The sequence below is a fragment of the Scyliorhinus torazame genome, chromosome 27, assembly GCF_047496885.1.
Source record: "Scyliorhinus torazame isolate Kashiwa2021f chromosome 27, sScyTor2.1, whole genome shotgun sequence".
Taxonomy (NCBI): Eukaryota; Metazoa; Chordata; class Chondrichthyes; order Carcharhiniformes; family Scyliorhinidae; genus Scyliorhinus; species Scyliorhinus torazame.
This window is the reverse complement of record NC_092733.1, coordinates 19,528,361-19,552,672: the sequence shown is the minus strand read 5'-3', so window position 1 is coordinate 19,552,672 and position 24,312 is coordinate 19,528,361. Positions and strand designations below refer to the sequence as shown.

Sequence of the window (24,312 nt, the reverse complement as noted above, 5' to 3'; positions counted from 1 at the left end):
ACCTGGGCCCCGCACTGTCACTGACTGATCACCTGGGCCCCTCACTGTCATTGACTGATCACCTGGGCCCCGCACTGTCACTGACTGATCACCTGGGCCCCTCACTGTCATTGACTGATCACCTGGGCCCCGCACTGTCACTGACTGATCACCTGGGCCCCACACTGTCACTGACTGATCACCTGGGCCCAGCACTGTTACTGACTGATCACCTGGGCCCCGCACTATCACTGACTGATCACCTGGGCCCCGCACTATCACCCTGACTGATCACCTGGGCCCAACACTGTCACTGACTGATCACCTGGGCCCCGCACTGTCACCCTGACTGATCACCTGGGCCCCGCACTGTCACTGACTGATCACCTGGGCCCCGCACTGTCACTGACTGATCACCTGGGCCCCGCACTGTCACTGACTGATCACCTGGGCCGTGCACTGTCACCCTGACTGATCACCTGGGCCCCGCACTGTCACCCTGACTGATCACCTGGGCCCCGCACTGTCACTGACTGATCACCTGGGCCCCTCACTTTCATTGACTGATCACCTGGGCCCCGCACTGTCACCCTGACTGATCACCTGGGCCCCGCACTGTCACTGACTGATCACCTGGGCCCCGCACTGTCACTGACTGATCACCTGGGCCCCACACTGTCACTGACTGATCACCTGGGCCCAGCACTGTTACTGACTGATCACCTGGGCCCCGCACTATCACTGACTGATCACCTGGGCCCCGCACTATCACCCTGACTGATCACCTGGGCCCAACACTGTCACTGACTGATCACCTGGGCCCCGCACTGTCACCCTGACTGATCACCTGGGCCCCGCACTGTCACTGACTGATCACCTGGGCCCCGCACTGTCACTGACTGATCACCTGGGCCCCGCACTGTCACTGACTGATCACCTGGGCCGTGCACTGTCACCCTGACTGATCACCTGGGCCCCGCACTGTCACCCTGACTGATCACCTGGGCCCCGCACTGTCACTGACTGATCACCTGGGCCCCTCACTTTCATTGACTGATCACCTGGGCCCCGCACTGTCACTGACTGATCACCTGGGCCCCTCACTGTCATTGACTGATCACCTGGGCCCCGCACTGTCACTGACTGATCACCTGGGCCCCACACTGTCACTGACTGATCACCTGGGCCCCGCACTATCACTGACTGATCACCTGGGCCCCGCACTATCACCCTGACTGATCACCTGGGCCCAACACTGTCACTGACTGATCACCTGGGCCCTGCACTGTCACCCTGACTGATCACCTGGGCCCCGCACTGTCACCCTGACTGATCACCTGGGCCCCGCACTGTCACTGACTGATCACCTGGGCCCCTCACTGTCATTGACTGATCACCTGGGCCCCGCACTGTCACTGACTGATCACCTGGGCCCCTCACTGTCATTGACTGATCACCTGGGCCCCGCACTGTCACTGACTGATCACCTGGGCCCCACACTGTCACTGACTGATCACCTGGGCCCAGCACTGTTACTGACTGATCACCTGGGCCCCGCACTATCACTGACTGATCACCTGGGCCCCGCACTATCACCCTGACTGATCACCTGGGCCCAGCACTGTTACTGACTGATCACCTGGGCCCCGCACTATCATTGACTAATCACCTGGGCCCCGCACTATCACCCTGACTGATCACCTGGGCCCAACACTGTCACTGACTGATCATCTGGGCCCCGCACTGTCACCCTGACTGATCACCTGGGCCCCGCACTGTCACTGACTGATCACCTGGGCCCCGCACTGTCACTGACTGATCACCTGGGCCCCGCACTGTCACTGACTGATCACCTGGGCCGTGTACTGTCACCCTGACTGATCACCTGGGCCCCGCACTGTCACCCTGACTGATCACCTGGGCCCCGCACTGTCACTGACTGATCACCTGGGCCCCTCACTTTCATTGACTGATCACCTGGGCCCCGCACTGTCACTGACTGATCACCTGGGCCCCTCACTGTCATTGACTGATCACCTGGGCCCCGCACTGTCACTGACTGATCACCTGGGCCCCACACTGTCACTGACTGATCACCTGGGCCCCGCACTATCACTGACTGATCACCTGGGCCACGCACTATCACCCTGACTGATCACCTGGGCCCAACACTATCACTGACTGATCACCTGGGCCCCGCACTGTCACCCTGACTGATCACCTGGGCCCCGCACTGTCACTGACTGATCACCTGGGCCCCGCACTGTCACTGACTGATCACCTGGGCCCCGCACTGTCACTGACTGATCACCTGGGCCGTGCACTGTCACCCTGACTGATCACCTGGGCCCCGTACTGTCACCCTGACTGATCACCTGGGCCCCGCACTGTCACTGACTGATCACCTGGGCCCCTCACTGTCATTGACTGATCACCTGGGCCCCGCACTGTCACTGACTGATCACCTGGGCCCCTCACTGTCATTGACTGATCACCTGGGCCCCTCACTGTCACTGACTGATCACCTGGGTCCCGCACTGTCACTGACTGATCACCTGGGCCTGCACTGTCACCCTGACTGATCACCTGGGCCCCGCACTGTCACTGACTGAGCACCTGGGCCCCGCACTGTCATCCTGACTGAGCACCTGGGCCCCGCACTGTCACTGACTGATCACCTGGGTCCCGCACTGTCACTGACTGATCACCTGGGCCCCGCACTGTCACCCTGACTGATCACCTGGGCCCTGCACTGTCACTGACTGATCACCTGGGCCCCGCACTGTCACCCTGACTGATCACCTGGGCCCCGCACTGTCACTGACTGATCACTTGGGCCCCGCACTGTCACTGACTGATCACCTGGGCCCCGCACTGTCACTGACTGATCACCTGGGCCGTGCACTGTCACCCTGACTGATCACCTGGGCCCCGCACTGTCACCCTGACTGATCACCTGGGCCCCGCACTGTCACTGACTGATCACCTGGGCCCCTCACTGTCATTGACTGATCACCTGGGCCCCGCACTGTCACTGACTGATCACCTGGGCCCCTCACTGTCATTGACTGATAACCTGGGCCCCGCACTGTCACTGACTGATCACCTGGGCCCCACACTGTCACTGACTGATCACCTGGGCCCAGCACTGTTACTGACTGATCACCTGGGCCCCGCACTATCACTGACTGATCACCTGGGCCCCGCACTATCACCCTGACTGATCACCTGGGCCCAACACTGTCACTGACTGATCACCTGGGCCCCGCACTGTCACCCTGACTGATCACCTGGGCCCCGCACTGTCACTGACTGATCACCTGGGCCCCGCACTGTCACTGACTGATCACCTGGGCCCCGCACTGTCACTGACTGATCACCTGGGCCGTGCACTGTCACCCTGACTGATCACCTGGGCCCCGCACTGTCACCCTGAATGATCACCTGGGCCCCGCACTGTCACTGACTGATCACCTGGGCCCCTCACTTTCATTGACTGATCACCTGGGCCCCGCACTGTCACTGACTGATCACCTGGGCCCCACACTGTCACTGACTGATCACCTGGGCCCCGCACTATCACTGACTGATCACCTGGGCCACGCACTATCACCCTGACTGATCACCTGGGCCCAACACTGTCACTGACTGATCACCTGGGCCCCACACTGTCACCCTGACTGATCACCTGGGCCCCGCACTGTCACCCTGACTGATCACCTGGGCCCCGCACTGTCACTGACTGATCACCTGGGCCCCTCACTGTCATTGACTGATCACCTGGGCCCCGCACTGTCACTGACTGATCACCTGGGCCCCTCACTGTCATTGACTGATCACCTGGGCCCCGCACTGTCACTGACTGATCACCTGGGCCCCACACTGTCACTGACTGATCACCTGGGCCCAGCACTGTTACTGACTGATCACCTGGGCCCCGCACTATCACTGACTGATCACCTGGGCCCAGCACTATCACCCTGACTGATCACCTGGGCCCAACACTGTCACTGACTGATCACCTGGGCCCCGCACTGTCACCCTGACTGATCACCTGGGCCCCGCACTGTCACTGACTGATCACCTGGGCCCCGCACTGTCACTGACTGATCACCTGGGCCCCGCACTGTCACTGACTGATCACCTGGGCCGTGCACTGTCACCCTGACTGATCACCTGGGCCCCGCACTGTCACCCTGACTGATCACCTGGGCCCCGCACTGTCACTGACTGATCACCTGGGCCCCTCACTTTCATTGACTGATCACCTGGGCCCCGCACTGTCACCCTGACTGATCACCTGGGCCCCGCACTGTCACTGACTGATCACCTGGGCCCCGCACTGTCACTGACTGATCACCTGGGCCCAACACTGTCACTGACTGATCACCTGGGCCCAGCACTGTTACTGACTGATCACCTGGGCCCCGCACTACCACTGACTGATCACCTGGGCCCCGCACTATCACCCTGACTGATCACCTGGGCCCAACACTGTCACTGACTGATCACCTGGGCCCCGCACTGTCACCCTGACTGATCACCTGGGCCCCGCACTGTCACTGACTGATCACCTGGGCCCCGCACTGTCACTGACTGATCACCTGGGCCCCGCACTGTCACTGACTGATCACCTGGGCCGTGCACTGTCACCCTGACTGATCACGTGGGCCCCGCACTGTCACCCTGACTGATCACCTGGGCCCCGCACTGTCACTGACTGATCACCTGGGCCCCTCACTTTCATTGACTGATCACCTGGGCCCCGCACTGTCACTGACTGATCACCTGGGCCCCTCACTGTCATTGACTGATCACCTGGGCCCCGCACTGTCACTGACTGATCACCTGGGCCCCACACTGTCACTGACTGATCACCTGGGCCCCGCACTATCACTGACTGATCACCTGGGCCCCGCACTATCACCCTGACTGATCACCTGGGCCCAACACTGTCACTGACTGATCACCTGGGCCCCGCACTGTCACCCTGACTGATCACCTGGGCCCCGCACTGTCACCCTGACTGATCACCTGGGCCCCGCACTGTCACTGACTGATCACCTGGGCCCCTCACTGTCATTGACTGATCACCTGGGCCCCGCACTGTCACTGACTGATCACCTGGGCCCCTCACTGTCATTGACTGATCACCTGGGCCCCGCACTGTCACTGACTGATCACCTGGGCCCCACACTGTCACTGACTGATCACCTGGGCCCAGCACTGTTACTGACTGATCACCTGGGCCCCGCACTATCACTGACTGATCACCTGGGCCCCGCACTATCACCCTGACTGATCACCTGGGCCCCGCACTGTCACTGACTGATCACCTGGGCCCCGCACTGTCACTGACTGATCACCTGGGCCCCGCACTGTCACTGACTGATCACCTGGGCCGTGCACTGTCACCCTGACTGATCACCTGGGCCCCGCACTGTCACCCTGACTGATCACCTGGGCCCCGCACTGTCACTGACTGATCACCTGGGCCCCTCACTTTCATTGACTGATCACCTGGGCCCCGCACTGTCACTGACTGATCACCTGGGCCCCTCACTGTCATTGACTGATCACCTGGGCCCCGCACTGTCACTGACTGATCACCTGGGCCCCACACTGTCACTGACTGATCACCTGGGCCCCGCACTATCACTGACTGATCACCTGGGCCCCGCACTATCACCCTGACTGATCACCTGGGCCCAACACTGTCACTGACTGATCACCTGGGCCCCGCACTGTCACTGACTGATCACCTGGGCCCCGCACTGTCACTGACTGATCACCTGGGCCCCTCACTTTCATTGACTGATCACCTGGGCCCCTCACTGTCATTGACTGATCACCTGGGCCCCGCACTGTCACTGACTGATCACCTGGGCCCCACACTGTCACTGACTGATCACCTGGGCCCCGCACTATCACTGACTGATCACCTGGGCCCCGCACTATCACCCTGACTGATCACCTGGGCCCAACACTGTCACTGACTGATCACCTGGGCCCCGCACTGTCACCCTGACTGATCACCTGGGCCCCGCACTGTCACTGACTGATCACCTGGGCCCCGCACTGTCACTGACTGATCACCTGGGCCCCGCACTGTCACTGACTGATCACCTGGGCCGTGCACTGTCACCCTGACTGATCACCTGGGCCCCGCACTGTCACCCTGACTGATCACCTGGGCCCCGCACTGTCACTGACTGATCACCTGGGCCCCTCACTGTCATTGACTGATCACCTGGGCCCCGCACTGTCACTGACTGATCACCTGGGCCCCTCACTGTCATTGACTGATCACCTGGCCCCTCACTGTCACTGACTGATCACCTGGGCCCCGCACTGTCACTGACTGATCACCTGGGCCTGCACTGTCACCCTGACTGATCACCTGGGCCCCGCACTGTCACCCTGACTGATCACCTGGGCCCCGCACTGTCACTGACTGATCACCTGGGCCCCGCACTGTCACTGACTGAGCACCTGGGCCCCGCACTGTCATCCTGACTGAGCACCTGGGCCCCGCACTGTCACTGACTGATCACCTGGGCCCCGCACTGTCACTGACTGATCACCTGGGCCCCGCACTGTCACTGACTGATCACCTGGGCCCCGCACTGTCACTGACTGATCACCTGGGCCCCGCACTGTCACTGACTGATCACCTGGGCCCCGCACTGTCACTGACTGATCACCTGGGCCCTGCACTGTCACCCTGACTGATCACCTGGGCCCCGCACTGTCACCCTGACTGATCACCTGGGCCCCGCACTGTCACACTGACTGATCACCTGGGCCCCGCACTGTCACTGACTGATCATCTAGGCCCTGCACTGTCACTGACTGATCACCTGGGCCCCGCACTGTCACTGACTGATCACCTGGGCCCCGCACTGTCACTGACTGAGCACCTGGGCCCCGCACTGTCATCCTGACTGATCACCGGGCCCCGCACTGTCACCCTGACTGATCATCTGGGCCCCGCACTTTCACTGACTGACCACCTGGGCCCTGCACTGTCACTGACTGATCACCTGGGCCCCGCACTGTCACTGACTGAGCACCTGAGCTCCGCACTGTCACCCTGACTGATCACCTGGGCCCCGCACTGTCACTGACTGATCACCTGGGCCCCACACTGTCACTGACTGATCACCTGGGCCCCGCACTGTCACTGACTGAGCACCTGGGCCCCGCACTGTCACTGACTGATCACCTGGGCCCCGCACTGTCACTGACTGATCACCTGGGCCCCGCACTGTCACTGACTGATCACCTGGGCCCCGCACTGTCACTGACTGATCACCTGGGCCCCGCACTGTCACTGACTGATCACCTGGGCCCCTCACTGTCACTGACTGAGCACCTGGGCCCCACACTGTCACTGACTGATCACCTGGGCCCCGCACTCTCACTGACTGATCACCTGGGCCCCGCACTCTCACTGACTGATCACCTGGGCCCCGCACTGTCACTGACTGATCACCTGGGCCCCGCACTCTCACTGACTGATCACCTGGGCCCCGCACTCTCACTGACTGATCACCTGGGCCCCTCACTGTCACTGACTGAGCACCTGGGCCCCGCACTGTCACTGACTGATCACCTGGGCCCCGCACTCTCACTGACTGATCACCTGGGCCCCGCACTCTCACTGACTGATCACCTGGGCCCCGCACTGTCACTGACTGATCACCTGGGCCCCGCACTGTCACTGACTGATCACCTGGGCCCCTCACTGTCACTGACTGATCACCTGGGCCCCGCACTGTCACTGACTGATCACCTGGGCCCCTCACTGTCACTGACTGAGCACCTGGGCCCCACACTGTCACTGACTGATCACCTGAGCCCCGCACTCTCACTGACTGATCACCTGGGCCCCGCACTCTCACTGACTGATCACCTGGGCCCCGCACTGTCACTGACTGATCACCTGGGCCCCGCACTCTCACTGACTGATCACCTGGGCCCCGCACTCTCACTGACTGATCACCTGGGCCCCTCACTGTCACTGACTGATCACCTGGGCTCCGCACTGTCACTGACTGATCACCTGGGCCCCGCACTGTCACTGACTGATCACCTGGGCCCCGCACTGTCACTGACTGATCACCTGGGCCGTGCACTGTCACCCTGACTGATCACCTGGGCCCCGCACTGTCACTGACTGATCACCTGGGCCCCGCACTGTCACTGACTGATCACCTGGGCCCGGCGCCAACGCTCCTCATTTACCTTCGACACTTTGCTGCTCGCCCAATCACAGACCGGATTCTCCCTGACTATCGAGCCTACCTGCAGTAAATGACGGGGGGAACCTGCCTGTGGTTGGATCTGAGCAGCTTTGCAGCATTTGTCAACTGGCAGGTACTTGAACGTCCAGGTTCGGCATTGAGTTTACAAGTCTGCTAGAAACCGGAGGTTCCCTGGTGGCAGCCCCAGTGTGTTCAGATGGCACAGCACCACTTAAAAATCTGTCGTGGTTCTTATTCTGTGCTCATTCTGTCCGGTCAAAGTTGAGCAAATCTTCCTCCGTCAACGAATTACTCCGCTGTCAATTGTCTCCTTGCTAAATAACACTTAAAATATGTCAATAATTATTTATCTACGAACTATTCACACAACAATAATGGATCATCTGGTCATTATTGCTGTCCTTCCAACATTGCAACAGGGTTAAAGTACCTCGTTGGCTGTTTTGTTTTGTGGGATTTGGGTTTATTTCCCAGCTGAGTTGGGCCATTTTCAGGGGGCATTGAAGAGTTAACCACATGGTTGTGGGTCTGGAGTCACATGTAAGTCAGACCATGTGAGAATGGCAGATTTTCTTCCCGAAAGGGGCCTAGTGAACCAGGCGGTTTTGAGTTTTAATTCCAGCTTTTATTGGCTTCAGATTTCACCACTGAACCCAGGCCCCCAGAACTGCCTGTGCAGGGCGGCACAGTGGGTAGCACTGCTGCCTCACAGCGCCAGGAACCCGGGTTCAATTCCGGCCATGGATGGGGTTTGCACTTTCTCCCCGTGTCTGCGTGGGTTTCCTTCGGCGGCACCTGTTTCCTCCCACAGCCCAGAGATGTGCAGTTAAGCTGGATTGGCCGGCCGTGCTAAATTGTCCCTTAGTTTCTAAAGGTTTAGGTGGGGTTACTGGGATGGGGTGGGAGCTTGGGCCAAGATAGGGTGCTCTTTTGGAGGGTCGGTGCAGACTCGACGGGCTGAATGGCCTTCTTCTGCACTGTCGGGATTCTATGGGATTCTAGGGGACAACACCATTACACCACCAGAGCCACATGGCTCCCGCTCGGGTCGGACCTTTTCCGCCTATTTTTTGTCGGATCCAGCGGGTCGGAGAATGGCCATTGGCCGCCGTGAATCCTGCCCCCGCCGGTTGACGAAATCTCCGAAGGGAGTAAAGTAGGCGGGGCACCTACACCCTCTCCCCGTGTCCGTCAAGGTTACGGTGGCCCTGAACTTTTATGCAACGGGGTCATTCCAGGCACCGAGTGGGGACCTGTCCGGCATATCGCAGACATCGGTGCATCGGTGCATCCGGGCAGTGACAGATGCCCTATATGCCATGGCGCACCGCTACATCCACTTCCCTGTGGACCGGGCCAGCCAAGATGCCCGGGCCGTGGGCTTCTCTGCCGTGGCCGGGTTCCCCATGGTCCAGGGCGCGATTGATGGGATGCACGTCGCCGTGCGGCCACCTGCAGATAACAGGGCCGTGTTCACCAATCGGAAGGGGACCTATTCGATGAACGTACAGGTGGTCTGCGACCACTGCATGATGATCCTGCAAGTCTGCGCCCGTTACCCAGGCAGTGTACACGACTCATACGTGTTGTCGCGGTCATCCATCCCCAGCATGTACGAGGAACGCCATCCCCGGCTGAGGGGCTGGTTGCTGGGCGACAGGGGCTACCCATTGCGATCGTGGCTGATGACGCCTATACGGAGGCCACGCAATGAGGCGGAGAACCGCTACAATGATGCCCATGTAGTGACAAGGGGAGTGATAGAGAGGTGCTTTGGCGTGCTGAAGATGTGTTTCAGGTGCCTGGACCTCTCTGGGGGCGCCCTCCAGTATCGGTCAAATAGGGTCGGCCGCATCATTGTGGTGTGCTGCGTCCTGCACAACATAGCCCAGCAGAGGGGCGATGTGCCGCAGGCAGAGGAGGGTGGAGTGGAGGAGCAGCAGGAAGAGGCGCAGTCCTCCCCAGATGAGGGGGATGGGGGCAATGGTCAGGGCAGACGGGGTAGACACAGGCGGGTGGCTGTCCACCATTACCGGCTGGCCCAGCGGGCATGGGACAGACTGATAGCCGCCCGCTTCACTGACTAGATGGGCGTGGGAATCGGGTAGTATGGCCACAGACCGCACACCATGGCAACAGCCGACCACCCACACCCCCCACCCATCCACCCACCCAGCACCCTCACCCCCCTCCCCAACCCCACCCACCCCACCCGCATGCACACCACCCCCCCCCCCCCCCATTGCCATTCCACCTGCGGCACAACGGGCCGGGCTCACACAGTTGCGGGTGGACGCGTGTCTATTGCAGGCCATGGGGGATGATGACAACCCGCCCTGCAGTGAGCTCCTGGCTCCACATCGTTGGACTATGTCTGACCCATGGCCACAGTACCACCATCCACCCGGACCATCCCTGCATGCGGCTGTGACACTGCAGCGCACGGTCCCGTCCTCTGCCCGGGGGGATGTTGATGGCGGCCCAGGGGGAACGGGGCAGACTCACCTGGGGCTGAGGTAAGACCACCCCTCACACACACACTTGCGCTCAACGTACATGACACCCCCGCACAAGAGCAGCTTGTGTAGGTGTAACATTGACTTTAATAACCAAACGAGTTCATGCACGTGCCCTAGCCCCTAAAACTCATCTGTGCCCTGCACCCGTGCCAACTTACTCAGTGTCTAATTGTTTGGCCTTACTTGCCCTTTGACTACGTCTACGTGGTTCCCCAGACGGTACAGCAGAACTGGAGGTGGACTCCTGTGATTCCTGCCCTCTGACACTGGATCCCTTTGGCGGCCGTTTCCTGGGGCGTCCTGGCCTAGATGGGCCAGGCTGTGGCCCGGGCGACTGGGATGGCGAGCTGCCAGCCTGTCCTGCCCGTTGCCCACCCGATGCACCTGGGACGGAAGAGGGGGGAGTCCGAGGTGTCGCGGTGTTCCAGGACCTCCCCTACAGGGGGAGCCGGGACGGACCACACCACCTCCTCCTCCCTCGGGGTGCCCGATGGCCCCAGGCCTCTACATGGGTGGGGGATGCGAACGGACGGGCCATCCGACGCCCCCCCGACATCTGGCGCTGCCAGTCCTGGAGGCCCGTGCTGGTATTGACAGGGGTCTGCAGGTTTGCAGCCATGGAGCCCAGGGGGTTGGCAAACCCTGTCTGTGACAGTGCGACGCCGGCTCGCACATGGCCACTGGCGCCGATGCCCTCAGCGATGGCCTGCTGAGACTGGGCCATGGCCTGCAGAGACTGGGCCATGGCCCGGGCGACTGGGATGGCGAGCTGCCAGCCTGTCCTGCCCGTTGCCCACCCTGGCCTGCTGAGACTGGGCTATGGTGTTGAGCGCCTCTGCCATCTGGCGCTGGCACTGGCTCATGGCCTCCTGTGAGAGGGCAGCCGTGTCCTGGGCCACAGACGCCGCCTGCATGGAAAGCCCCAGGCCTCGCAAACCGTTCCCCATGTCTGACACCGTCGCACCCATTGCCTCCACCGCGGACGCCACCCGTGCGGTGTCGGCCTGGGTAGCACGCATGACCAGCACCACTTCCAGCTCCTGGATGCGGGTGGACTCCTCCACCTGCGATTGCAGCCGCCGCAAGCCGGCCGTCACCCTCTTCGCTCGTCTCCGGGTCGGTGGTTGCATCGGATCTATGTGTGGGTGTGGAAACTCCAGGAACCCGGGATCCATCTGGGCGGCAGATGTTCGCTTGGGCTGGGCTGCCCTCCGACCGCCCCCGGCCCCTCTGCTGCTCCTACCTCCACCTGCTGTACCGGGACAGCTGTGTTGTGCGCACCAGTGAGTGTACCAGACGCCTCATCACTAAAGTGCCCAACCGAGGTGAGTGTTTCTGCGATGGTGGAGGGTGTTGGTGACAGCAGTGGCGTTGTGTCGTGCTCTTCGTCCCACTCTGAGTCCATGGCACTTTGGGGTGGGGGTTCGTCTCCACCCATCCACTCTGAGTCACTGTCCGGTATTTCATCTTCCTGGGTAGTGCTGTCCCGGGTAGGGGTGTCCTGGGCAGTGCTGTCCCGGGTAGTGGTGTCCTGGGTAGTGGTGTCCTGGGTAGTGGTGTCCTTGCTCGGATGTGACGGGGGCCTGTGGCTGCCCCCCTCATCGCTGGGTGGTCGCTCCCGCACGTGACGGGGGTGTCGTCTCCCTGTTGCTCCAGGTCTCTCCGTCTCCCGTGGTGTGCGAGGGGCATCCTGTGGGCGTCGCATGCTAGAGTGTCCGGGTCTCTCTGTTTCCCGTGGCCTCCGAGGGGCATCCTGCGGGCGTCGCATGCTGGAGTGTCCGGGTCTCTCTGTCTCCCGTGGCCTCCGAGGGGCATCCTGCGGGCGTCGCATGCTGGAGGGTCCGGGTCTCTCTGTCTCCCGTGGCCTCCGAGGGGCATCCTGCGGGCGTCGCATGCTGGAGGGTCCGGGTCTCTCTGTCTTCCGTGGCCTCCGAGGGGCATCCTGCGGGCGGTCTGCATCTGCGGGGATGGGTGCCTGGACGTTTGGTCCTGCGATACACAATGAAGCATGCATGGTTAGACACGCAGGCAGTGATCAGGTGACATGGGGGAGGGGGGATATGGGGGAGGGGGGATATGGGGGAGGGGATATATGGGGGAGGGGGGATATGGGGGAGGGGGGATATGGGGAGGGGCTATGGGGGAGAGGGGGATATGGGGAGGGGGGATATGGGGGAGGGGGGATATGGGGGATCTGGGGGAGGGGGGATATGGGGGAGGGGGGATATGGGGGAGGGGGGATATGGGGAGGCTCACCCTGCCTGCTCTGACAAGGTCGTTCACCTTCTTGTGGCACTGGGTGCCTGTCCGCGGTGTCAGGGCCACAGCGGTGACGGCCTCTGCCACTTCCCTCCACAGACGCCGGCTGTGGCGTGGGGCAACTCTGCGGCCGTGCCCGGGATACAGGGCGTCCCTCCTCTGCTCCACTGCATCCAGGAGCGCCTCCACATCCCTTGACTCGAACCTCGGGGCTGAGCGGCGGCCAGCCATCCAGTTGGGTGTTCCGGTCGGGTGTTCCGGTCGGGTGGGGGGGGGGGGAGCAGCGCGGCCTTATGAGCCGTCACGCCGTGCGGCGCGTATGACGCTGCACGGCGTGAACCACGTGCGCAAGCGCGGATCCCGTTACGTCGCTGCTAGCCCATTTCGGGCCGGAGACTTTCGACCCATTTTTCCGACGTGACGCAACGGATTTGCGCCATTTTTTGCGCCGATCGGCGGACTTTGCGCCGATAACGGAGAATTTCGCCCCTGATTCGGAAAATTGATGGTGGATGCAATTGTGAAGAGGAATCCTACATCAGTGCATGGAGAGGCGGACCAGCAGTGCTCGCAAAGGAAGAAATAGGCGAACAGAGAAGGCTTGGGCTGAAGCTGCAGCGGAAGGAAGCATGGCGGACGACCGGAGTCCTGGCTTGACGACCCAGCGGTCGACGGAGCAGTTGATGCACTTTATACTGGAAGACTTCGCCAAGCAGAAACAGGAATGCTTGGACCCAATTAAGGAGTCGATTGAGAGGCTGGAACTCAGACTGGATGCTCAAGATCGGGTGATCCAGAAAGTGGAGAAGGCACTGACTGAGCAAGAGGAACGCCAAGCTGTAGTGGAGTTGGAGGTGGGGATCCTGAGAGACCAGCAGAAAAGGCTCCAGGAGAAGGTGGAGGACCTAGAGAACAGGTCCCGCCGGCAGAACCTGAGAATCGTGGATCTCCCAGAGGGATCCGAAGGAACGGACGCAGGGGCATACATAGCGGGCATGTTTGAGACGTTACTGGGGGAGGGGATGTTCACCCGAACCTTGGAGGTGGACAGGACGCACAGAGCGTTCGCGAGGAAGCCGCATGTGGGGGACCCTCCGAGGGCAATGGGGGTGAGATTCCACAGTTACCAGGACAAGGAGTGTATCTTACGGTGGGCCAGGCAGACACGGAGCTGTAAATGGGAGAACAGCATCCTGCGTATATACCAGGATCTGAGCGCGGACGTGGCCAGGAGAAGAGCAGGGTTCAACCAGATGAAGTCGACCCTTTTCAAGAAGAAGGTCAAGTTTGGACTGATGTATCCGGCCCGTCTTTGGGTCACTCATGAGGAGCAACGTTTCTACTTCGAGTCACCCGAGGAAGCGATGGACTTCGCTAGAAGGAAAGGGCTGGTAGCGGACTGTGGGGTCTGAACTGAACTTTGCTGCAGCGTTCATGTTAGAACATAGAACTGTACAGCACAGTACAGGCCCTTCAGCCCACGATGTTGTGCCCAACTAGTCTGAAACTAATATCAAATCAACCTACTCCCAATCATTCTCGTGCCCTCCATATGCCTTTCCAATAACCGCTTGAAAATTCCTAAAGTGTCCGACTCCACTACCATAGCTGGGAGTGCGTTCCACGCCCCAACCACTCTCTGAATAAAGAACCTACCTCTGACATCCCTCCTTTATCTTCCACCATGAACTTTATGCCCCTTGTAACAGCTACACCCACCCAAGGCATCATATTATACATCTCAATTAAGTCACCTCTCATCCTCCTTCGCTCCAATGAGAAAAACCCTAGCTCCCTCAACCTTTCCTCATAAGACCCACCCACCAATCCAGGCAGCATCTGGTAAATCTCCTTTGCACCCTTTCCAATGCTTCCACATCCTTCCTATAATGAGGTGACCAGAACTGCACACAATACTCCAAATGTGGTCTAACTAAGGTCTTGTACAGTTGCAGCATAATCTCACGGCTCTTAAACTCAAGCCCCCTGTTAATAAATGCTAACACACTATAGGCTTTCTTCACGGCTCTATTCACTTGGGTGGCAACTTTCAGAGATCTATGGACATTGACTCCGAGATCTCTTTGCTCCTCCACATTCTTCAGAACCCTGCCGTTAATTGTGTAATCCGCATTCAAATTTGTCCTACCAAAATGAATCACCTCACACTTATCAGGGTTAAACTCCATCTGCCACTTTTCAGCCCAGCTCTGCATCCTATCAATGTCTCTTTGCAGGCTACAACAGCCTCCACATTGTCCACTACTCCACCAATCTTGGTGTCATCAGCAAATTTACTAACCCGACCTTCAACTCCATCATCCAAGTCATTGATAAAAATCACAAATAGCAGAGGACCCAGCACTGATCCCTGTGGTACACCGCTGGTGTCTGGGCTCCAGGATGAAAATTTATCATCTACCACCACCCTCTGTCTTCTCTGTGATAGCCAGTTACTGATCCAATCGGCCAAATTTCCCTCTGAGCCATGCCTCATTACTTTCTGCATGAGCCGACCATGGGGCACCTTATCAAATGCCTTACTAAAATCCATGTATATGACATCAACTGCTCTACCTTCATCTATGTACTTAGTTACCTCCTCAAAGAATACAATCAAACTTATGAGGCAAGACTTACCCCTCACAAATCCGTGCTAACTATCCTGGATTAAGCTGTATCTTTCCAAATGATCATAAATCCTATCCCTCAGGACCCTTTCCAATAATTTACCTATGACCGAAGTGAGACTAACCTGCCTATAATTCCCAGGGTTATACCTGTTCCCTTTCTTGAACAAGGGGACAACATTCGCCTCTCTCCAGTCTTCTGGCACTATTCCTGTAGACAGTGAGGACATAAAGATCAAAGCCAAAGGCTCTGCAATCTCACCCCTCGCCTCCCAAAGAATCCTAGGATATATCCCATCAGGCCCAGGGGACTTCTCAAAATTTCTAGCACATCTTCCTTCCGAATATCTACCTCCTCCAGCCTACCAGCCTGTATTGCACTATCCTCCTCAACAACATGGCCCCTCTCCTTTGTGAACACTGAAGAAAAGTATTCATTTAGGGCGTCTCCTATATCTTCAGACTCCATGCTCACGTTCCCACTACTGTTCTTGACCGGCCCTAACTTCACCTTGGTCATTCTTTTATTCCTCACATAAGTGTAAAAAGCCTTGGGGTTTTCCTTGATCCTACCCGCCAAGGACTTCTCATGCCCCCTCCTAGCTCCCCTAAGCCCTTTCTTGAGCTCGTTCCTAGCTATCTTGTATCCCTCAAGTGCCCTAACTGAACCTTGTTTTCTCATCCTTTTTGGACGATTCATGTCAGGATTTGGTTGGTTGGATAGTGACAGTCATCAGGCACCATCTCTCGATAATTATTCTTGACGTGCAGGCCGTACAGGGCCTTGGAGAGGCCTCCCCTGGAGTACTGTGTGCAGTTTTGGTCTCCTTACCTGAGAACGGATATACTTGCCACAGAGGGAGTGCAGCGAAGGTCCACCAGACTGATTCCTGGGGTGGCAGGATAGTCGTATGAGGAGATATTGGGTCAACTGGGCCTGTAGTCACTGGAAGTTTAGAAGATTGAGGGTGGATCTCATTGAAACGTAGAAAATTCTGACAGTGATGTTGTTTCCTCTGGCTGGGGTGGGGTTCTAGAACAAGGGGTCACAGTCCCAGGATGCGGGGTGGGCCATTTAGGACTGAGATGAGGGGAAATGTCTTCGCTCAGAGGGTGGTGAACCTGTGGAGTTCTCGACCACAGAAGACTGTGGAGGCCAAGTCACTGAATGTATTCAAGAAATAAATAGGTAGACTTCTAGACACGAAAGACGTGAAGGCGGATGGGAAGAGCGTCGGTGTCTGGTGTTGAGATAGAGGATCAGTCTTGATCACATTGAATGGCGGAGCAGGCTCGATGGGCTGAATGGTCCACACCCCCTCCTACCTTCCTTGATTCTAAACAATGAGCACTGACAAACTCCTCAACTTTTTTTTTTTGTCTACTTTATGCAGTGGAGGTTTATTCAAAACTGGGTGCGTCCTGTCAGGCGTGGGAAAATGCCTGAATGTGGCTGTTACAACCTTCACGAGGTCACAGGGTGTGGATCATCTGGTTCCCCATGACCACCACGGAATGCGAACTTCCCCTTTAACGGGGCGGGGCTTCCCCTTTAATGTGGGTTTCCTCCGGGTGCTCCAGAGGAAATTCCCTCCCACGGTGCAAAGATGTGCGGGTTAGGTGGTTTGGCCATGCTAAATTTCCCCTTAGTTTCCAGGGATGTGCAGCTTTGGTTACAGGGATAGGGCGGGGTGGACGGGGGAGTGGACATGGGTGCTCCATCAAAGGGTTGGTGCAGACTCGATGGGCCAATGGGCCTCCTTCTGCACTGTAGGGACTCTATGATAAGGTTCTGGGCAGACCAAAGAGCATCTTTCACCGAGTTGATGATCCTCCAGCTACAGCTGATGTTTGTCTCGGTGTGTCCCCCTGGGAACAGCCCCTAGAGCACAGAGTCCTGCGTCACGGAGCTGCTCGGGATGAACCTCAACATAAACCACCTCATCTCTCCCCAGACTTTCTTTGCAAAGGGATGTCCCACAAGGAGGTGGATAACGGTCACTTCCCCACCACAGTCACCTTGAGGACAACGTGCGGATGGGGTGAGACTCCGGGCGTGTAGGAAGGATCGGACAGGGAGGGCCTTTCTCACCACCAGCCAAGCTCGGTCTCGGGGCTTGTTTGTAAGTTCTGGCGATGAGACATTCTGCAAAATGACCTTGACAGTCTGCTCAGGGAACCGTCCGACAGGATCCACCATCGCCTTTCCCCAAAGGGCCTCTGGACGTTATGTGCAGACCACTGACTGATGGACTTGGGGTCAAAGGTCTTTCTCTGCATTAGTGTTTCCACGAGGGACAGGTGGTACGGCATGGTCCAACTACTTGGAGCGTTGTGCGGCAGTGTGGCCAGACCCATCCTTCACAACACTGGGGACAGGTAGAACCTCCTGATCGTTACCCAGTGCTGCTGATGCACACATTTGGGTGACATACGTGACGGTTGCCAGTGTTTGTGGAACTAAAGCCCAACAGGAGTCGGTTCTCCATGGAGAGAAATCGGAGAAGACAGAATTATTGCCGGAGGTTGTGACAGGACAGCAGACATTGAACAGCGGTTTGCCTGTTGCTCACACAGTGGGTGACTCGTCAAGGAACTGAAGACTTGTTTATTCAGCTCTGTTGACTGATGTCCTTATATTCCCAATTCTGGACATAATTCCAATTACTGTATGCTAATTCTGAAAACACTTTGTTTAATTTATTTCCATCTCGTTCATGTGAGAAACTATTTGAGCTGAATTTTAATAAGGGACACAACCCTTAGCGCGCAGTCTAAAATTCAGTGACGCGAATGGCACAGAGCCAGATACCTTTTGCTGTTTATTCTTTAGCGGTTTGGCCAAACAATTAAAATGGACGAATGATCCACCGTGCCCTTTCACCTCTTAGGGCTTTCAAATCCAGGCCAAGTGTTGTAATTCCCGAGGGAATTGGTTTTGTGAAACTCAAATTATATTGGGCAAACCAACGTCACAAAAGTGTGGCAACTTTGTCACGGATTTGGTAGTCTTGTTTGACGACTGATGGGCGATGTTGGAAATGGGCACGGTCGTAGTCTCGGATCTTGGAATGTTCCAGTCTGCCATTCAGCAGAAACAGTGGTCTGAATTCTCCACTTCCCGCCGCCGGCAGCGAGAATTGCGAACGGGCAGGGAATAGCACGCAATGGAAAAGTTGCCATTTGCGCCCAGCGCCGATTCGGACACCATGCTCCAGCCCGCCGCTGACAGCGTGAACGACAATCGCGGCCCATGCCGGCGGGTCTCTGCAAAGCTGTCATTTGCATGTATTTAAATCTCCTTAGCGGGTTGGACACTCCAAGCTCCACCGCTCCGCGATGCCCCACCCCAGTCAGGTGGAACTTGCATGGGCACGAATTGGTGCAAACATGTATGAGCGGGGCCTGGGCGCCAAGGCTGTTGAGGGAAAGGCTAAAAAGGCTCTCAGGAACTCCATTGTTGGGCTTGCTGGGGGGCTGCCTGCCTGGGCCGGAGGGGTGGGGAGGAGCAGGGAACGACTTGGTGCCAAGTGCGTGGACCCTGGGTGTCCCCTCGGGATCGGGGTGGCCTGGCTCAGACTGTCATTGCTACAGTCTGTGATTTAAATGAACTCCTTTGGTGCTACTTACAGGCCCCTGGCTGCTTACTCTGCTGACTGCTCTCTGTAAATGTCCTTGTACATGTTTAGAGAGCCTCTGGTGATGTGGGACCCACCCAGGTCATCCCTCTGGAAGCCCTCGTACCCCAGCAGTATCATCAAGGGGAAGGACATGGCCGAGCTCAATCACTGGCCCACCAGGTGTTGGCACTCCTCAGAAGCGCTGCCCCATTGCAGAGGAAGCAGGGCATCAGCAGAGCTCACCCCAGGGAACCTGTACAGTGGCCTTTGGAACCCTGCCTGGATCTCTGCTCTTCTGACGACAGAGGCCTCACCAGTGACACCCCCTCAGGATCACCAGCTGCCTCCTCCTGGTGAGGTTGGCAGCGGTGACTGCCTCTGGCACCTCCTCCCAGGCGCTGTTCAGGGGGACGGGCTTGAGTCTGGGTCCACCCTGGGGGAGATTGTGTTCCTAGTCTCCTCATGGCATGGGGCACTGGGCCCACTTTGGAAATCGGAGTTCTCTGAGTCTGCTCCGTGGCTGCAGTGAGTGTGTGGTGGGTGAAGCGCTTAAAAGCAGTTCCAGCCTGACTGACCCTTCAGCGCTAATTTTGGCCCCAGTGGTCAGAACGCCCGCTGGGCCAGGAATTGCTTCCAATCCTCGCCGGCAGAGAGTTGGCCTGTTTGCATGTCCTGAATCGCGTAACGAATAGCGTCCCTAATGGAAACATGAATCACACACTATTCAGTCCCGGCCAGAACAGGGCTGGATTCTCTGATGTTGCGGCTCAGTGCCGACGCCGGTGTGGGAACTGTGGCGTTCTACGATGCCAAAATCGGCGCCGAACCCTCACCGATTCCTGGACCGGTGAGGGCCTAGAAGCGCCGCCGGGTAAAACACCCTGCTCCCGTGCAAAAAATGGCCGGAGAATGGCCGGGTCCGTGGCTGCTCATGGCGACGATCTGCAGCGATCGCGGCGTACAACATGGCGCCGTCCACGCGCGGACCCGGCCTGCTAGACAGTGCCCCCCTGTAGCCCCCCACGAGTCTCCCCAGCCCTCGCTGAAGGCCACCCCCCCCCCCCCCCGGCCAGTGGCATGGCTCACCCGCCCCCTCCCTCCGACTGTGGCGCCGCTGGACACAGTCCGAAGCCGCCACACGAGGCTGACGAAAACCGAGAGCCACCGTCGTGAACTCGGCCCATCAGGGGCGGAGCATCGGGGGAGGGCCTTCAGGTGACGTCTTGAGGCCGTCCCAGCGGCGTGCGGCGTACTCCTCGATGGCGCCATTTAGGAGGGGGCGGAGCATCCGAAAGCAGGCGTCGCCCCGCCTCGGCCGTAAAAAGGGATTCTCCGCCCCATCGCCAATGACGATATCGCCCTCAATCTCCCAAACGGAGAATCAAGCCTGCTGGCTTCAGGAATGGCTCCTGTTCATTGCTATTCAAACCTCGCTCCACAAACCAAGTGCCGCTGCATCACATTAAACAGCCGGCATGTCTGCTTCGCATCTCCAATTAGCAATTGGCTGCAAAGACAAATCAATGAATACCTGATGGGGAGACAACAATGTACAGGCTCCTTTACTCATTCAATATTTAAGGCTGTTTGCATTTGCCTGATGGGTTCCAAAATCCATTTTGTGAAATGTTGATGGGAAAAGCAGTAATTTGAAGTTGAGAATTAATAGTGGCATTGAATGTGGAATTTAGCACAATGGGATCTTTCATCTCTTTAATTGAATCCATGTCGAAAGTCAATGTGTTTAGGTTATATTTGACATTTTTGTTTAACAGCTAAAGTTTCACAGCTTAATGTGCCATTAAAGAAACAAAATCCTCGGTAAATCTTTTGAAAATGAAGGCCATTGAAAATAGATTTAATTTGACTGAAGTACCTTGTGATTTCTCTCATGTATGCTTTGCTGATGTCTTTGGTGTTACTGCCTTCAACATCACTCAACAGGGAAAAGAGGATATTTATTCAGTGTTTACTTGACTGCAGCCTCTCGGTGAATAATGCAAAACGGCCTAACTTCACTCTTAATTCAAACGGCAGGCTCAAACGGCAATCTGATTGGCTGATGGCTCACTAAGATGGGACTTTCTCCGCGTGAAGGGGCGAAAGACCAACCTGCGACCATTCAACGCTCACTCCAAAATGAAATAGCTGCGGGACACTCGGAGTTGGCACGGATGTCTTCCTCCGCTGGCACTTCAGAAACCGGGAAGCGAGACTCTGCGGCCTGAAAGATTGAAGTCATACTGGTTATATTACTTGCGATGCACAACCAGGGTAAACGGATAGGGCAATCAAAAGTTTGGTACAATGGTGTGACGAATGCGGGATTTTAGGAAAATTGGCGTCTAAATATTGGGATAATTTATGATTTCAAAGCTTGGCCTATGGTGTGTTTGACTGCAGTGGTCATGGTTGGGAGAAGGATTTTGTTTTGCTTCCAGGAAACAGGTGAAATTGACCAAAGGAATGTGGTTTGTCTGGGGGAAGTCCCTGGAGAGTTAATGTGCTTTTGCAACCTGCAGAGATCATTTATTTTTCAGCTTGGGGAGATGAGGTCATTGCTGGATCGAGCAGAGCAATGCAGAGAGGCAGTGAGTTTTGGAGAAGCGCTGGGAGGGAGGGGAGGCGAATTCTAATCTGCCTGACCCTGGCTCCACAATTCTCTCACAGTAAGATGGATTGAAACCCTATGTTTCTTTTCTTGTTGTATACTGGTAAAATCAGTGGTAGTGTTTATGGTGTATATTGTAAGCTTTTCTTTTCCGGTGTGAAGTAAAAAACTTTAATATTGCATTCATAATAAAGTTTTGTTTTAGAAATACCTAAGCTCTACTTTTTCATGCCTGGAGTGAGTCATTCTTTTCGCACAGTCTTACAAATAAACTGAAATATTGGGGGTTCCTTCCAGTATCCTAGCCACTGTTGGCGTCTGGTCTGGGATCATAGTAATGGGAACATTTTTATGAGTGGACCCCATCCCCAAGTGGATTAGAAACATGCTAATGTGACACCCCTATTCAAAAAGGGAGAGGGGCAAAAAGTAGTGAACTACAGACCTGTTAGCTTGACCTCTGTGATGGGGAAGTTGCTGGAATCAATTACTAAGGAGGAGATGACTGAATATTTGGAAAGACAAAGCTCACTCCGCCATTGTCAGCATAGTTTTATGAAGGGTAAGTGATGCTTGTCAAACTAGCTCGAGTTCTTTGAGGATGTGATCAGCAAGGTGGATAATGGGGAACCTGTGGATGTGGTATATCTAGACTTCCAGAAGGCGTTTGACAAGATGCCGCATAAAAGACTGATCCCAGAAGGTGAGATCACAGAGGATTGGGGGTAGAGTACTCGATTGGATTGAGGATTGGCTGACTGACAGAAAGCAGAGGGTTTGGATAAATGGGTCCTTCTCTGGCTGGTGAACTGTAACTAGCGGGGTGCCGCAGGGGTCAGTCCTCAGACCTCAACTGTTTACAATCTGTATAAATGATCTGCAAGCAGGAACAGAGTGTAACATAGCAAAATTTGTGGATGATACTAAAATAGGAGGGGAAGCAGGCAGTGAGGAGGAGATAAAGATTTTTCAGATGGGTATAGATAGGCTCGGAGATTGGGACAACATTTGACAGATGGAGTTTAATGTGGGTAAGTGTGGCGTTATCCATTTTGGCTGAAAAAACAGGCAAAATATTATCGAAATGGAAAGTAGATTCAAAATGTGTCTGTGCAGAGGGATCTGGGCGTCAAGAATCACAGAAAGTCGGTGTCCAGGTACAGCATGTAATTAAAAAGGCAAATGGAATTTTAGCATTTATTGCAAAAGACTGGAGTATAAAAGTGGAGAAGTGTTGTTGCAATTGTATAGGATGTTGGTGAGACCACATCTGGAGTATTGTGTCCAGTTTTGGTCTCCTCATTTGAGGAAGGATGTGGTGGCATTGGAGGCAGTTCCGAGGAGATTCACCAGATTGATTCCGGGGATGAAAGGGTTCCTGTATGAGGAGAGACGAAAGTTTGGGCTGATACTCGCTGGAGTTTAGAAGGATGTGAGCGGATCTGAGATATATTAAATAGTAAAAGGGATTGATAAAGTAAACGTAGACCAAATGTTCCACCTTGTGGGGAAATCTAGACCGTGAGGTCACAGATATAGGTTGAGAGGTGGTGGCACAGTTGCACAGTGGTTAGCACAATTGCTTCACAGCACCGGGTCCCAGGTTCAATTCCCGGTTTGGGTCACTGTCTGTGCGGAGTCTGCACGTTCTCCCCGTGTCTGCGTGGGTTTCCTCCGGGTGCTCCGGTTTCCTCCCACAAGTCCCGAAAGACATGCTTGTTCGGTGAATTGGACATTCTGAATTCTCCCTCCGTGTACCCGAACAGGCGCCGGAATGTGGCGACTAGGGGCTTATCACAGTAACTCCATTGCAGTGTTAATGTCAGCCAACTTGTGACACTAATAAAGATTATTACTATTATCATTTAGAACTGAGATGAGGAGGAACTACTTCTTGCAGAGGGTGGGGAATTTGAGGAACTGGCTGCTCCATAGTGCAGTGGAATGGGAGTCATTAAATGGTTTCAAGAAGCAGATAGATATGGTTATGATTTTAAAAAACAGGCTGAAGGGATATGAGGAACAGGTGGGAATGTGGATTTGAGATTAGGAAGGGATCAGCCATGATCTGATTGAATAGCAGAGCAGGCTCGAAGGGCTGAATGGCCTGCCTCTGCTCCTAATTCCTCTGTTCCTGTGTTCTACCTTCGTCACAAAGAAGGTAAACTCTGACTCTCTGACTGCAGTCAGTCCCAGGGCAGACAAAAATGATTTGAAAAGATTGCAAATGTACCGCAGTCCAAGTTTCGACTAAAGGACCTCTCCACTTCTTTAAAATTGTCACCAGTTGTCTGACTCAACAACCATTCCTGCAACCGTATAAAAAAAAATTTTTTTTAAAAAAACTATTCCTGCAACCGTACAGCAAGCAATCAGGGCAAACTCATTCGAGCAAAGGCTATTTCAAATTGGCATTTCAGATGGTTG

General features: G+C 56.2%; 1 long non-coding RNA gene across 4 annotated transcripts in view; it reads left to right on the top strand.

Annotated features, from left to right (window-relative positions):
- Positions 1-22,076, top strand: part of LOC140403279 (uncharacterized) — a 77,238-nt gene extending 55,162 nt beyond the window's left edge. For all 4 annotated transcript variants that reach the window (XR_011938276.1, XR_011938273.1, XR_011938275.1 and 1 more), the window contains exon 4: positions 21,312-22,076. This is a non-coding gene — a long non-coding RNA (uncharacterized lncRNA). The remainder of the gene's footprint in view (positions 1-21,311) is intronic.
- The last annotated feature ends 2,236 nt before the right edge of the window (positions 22,077-24,312 follow it).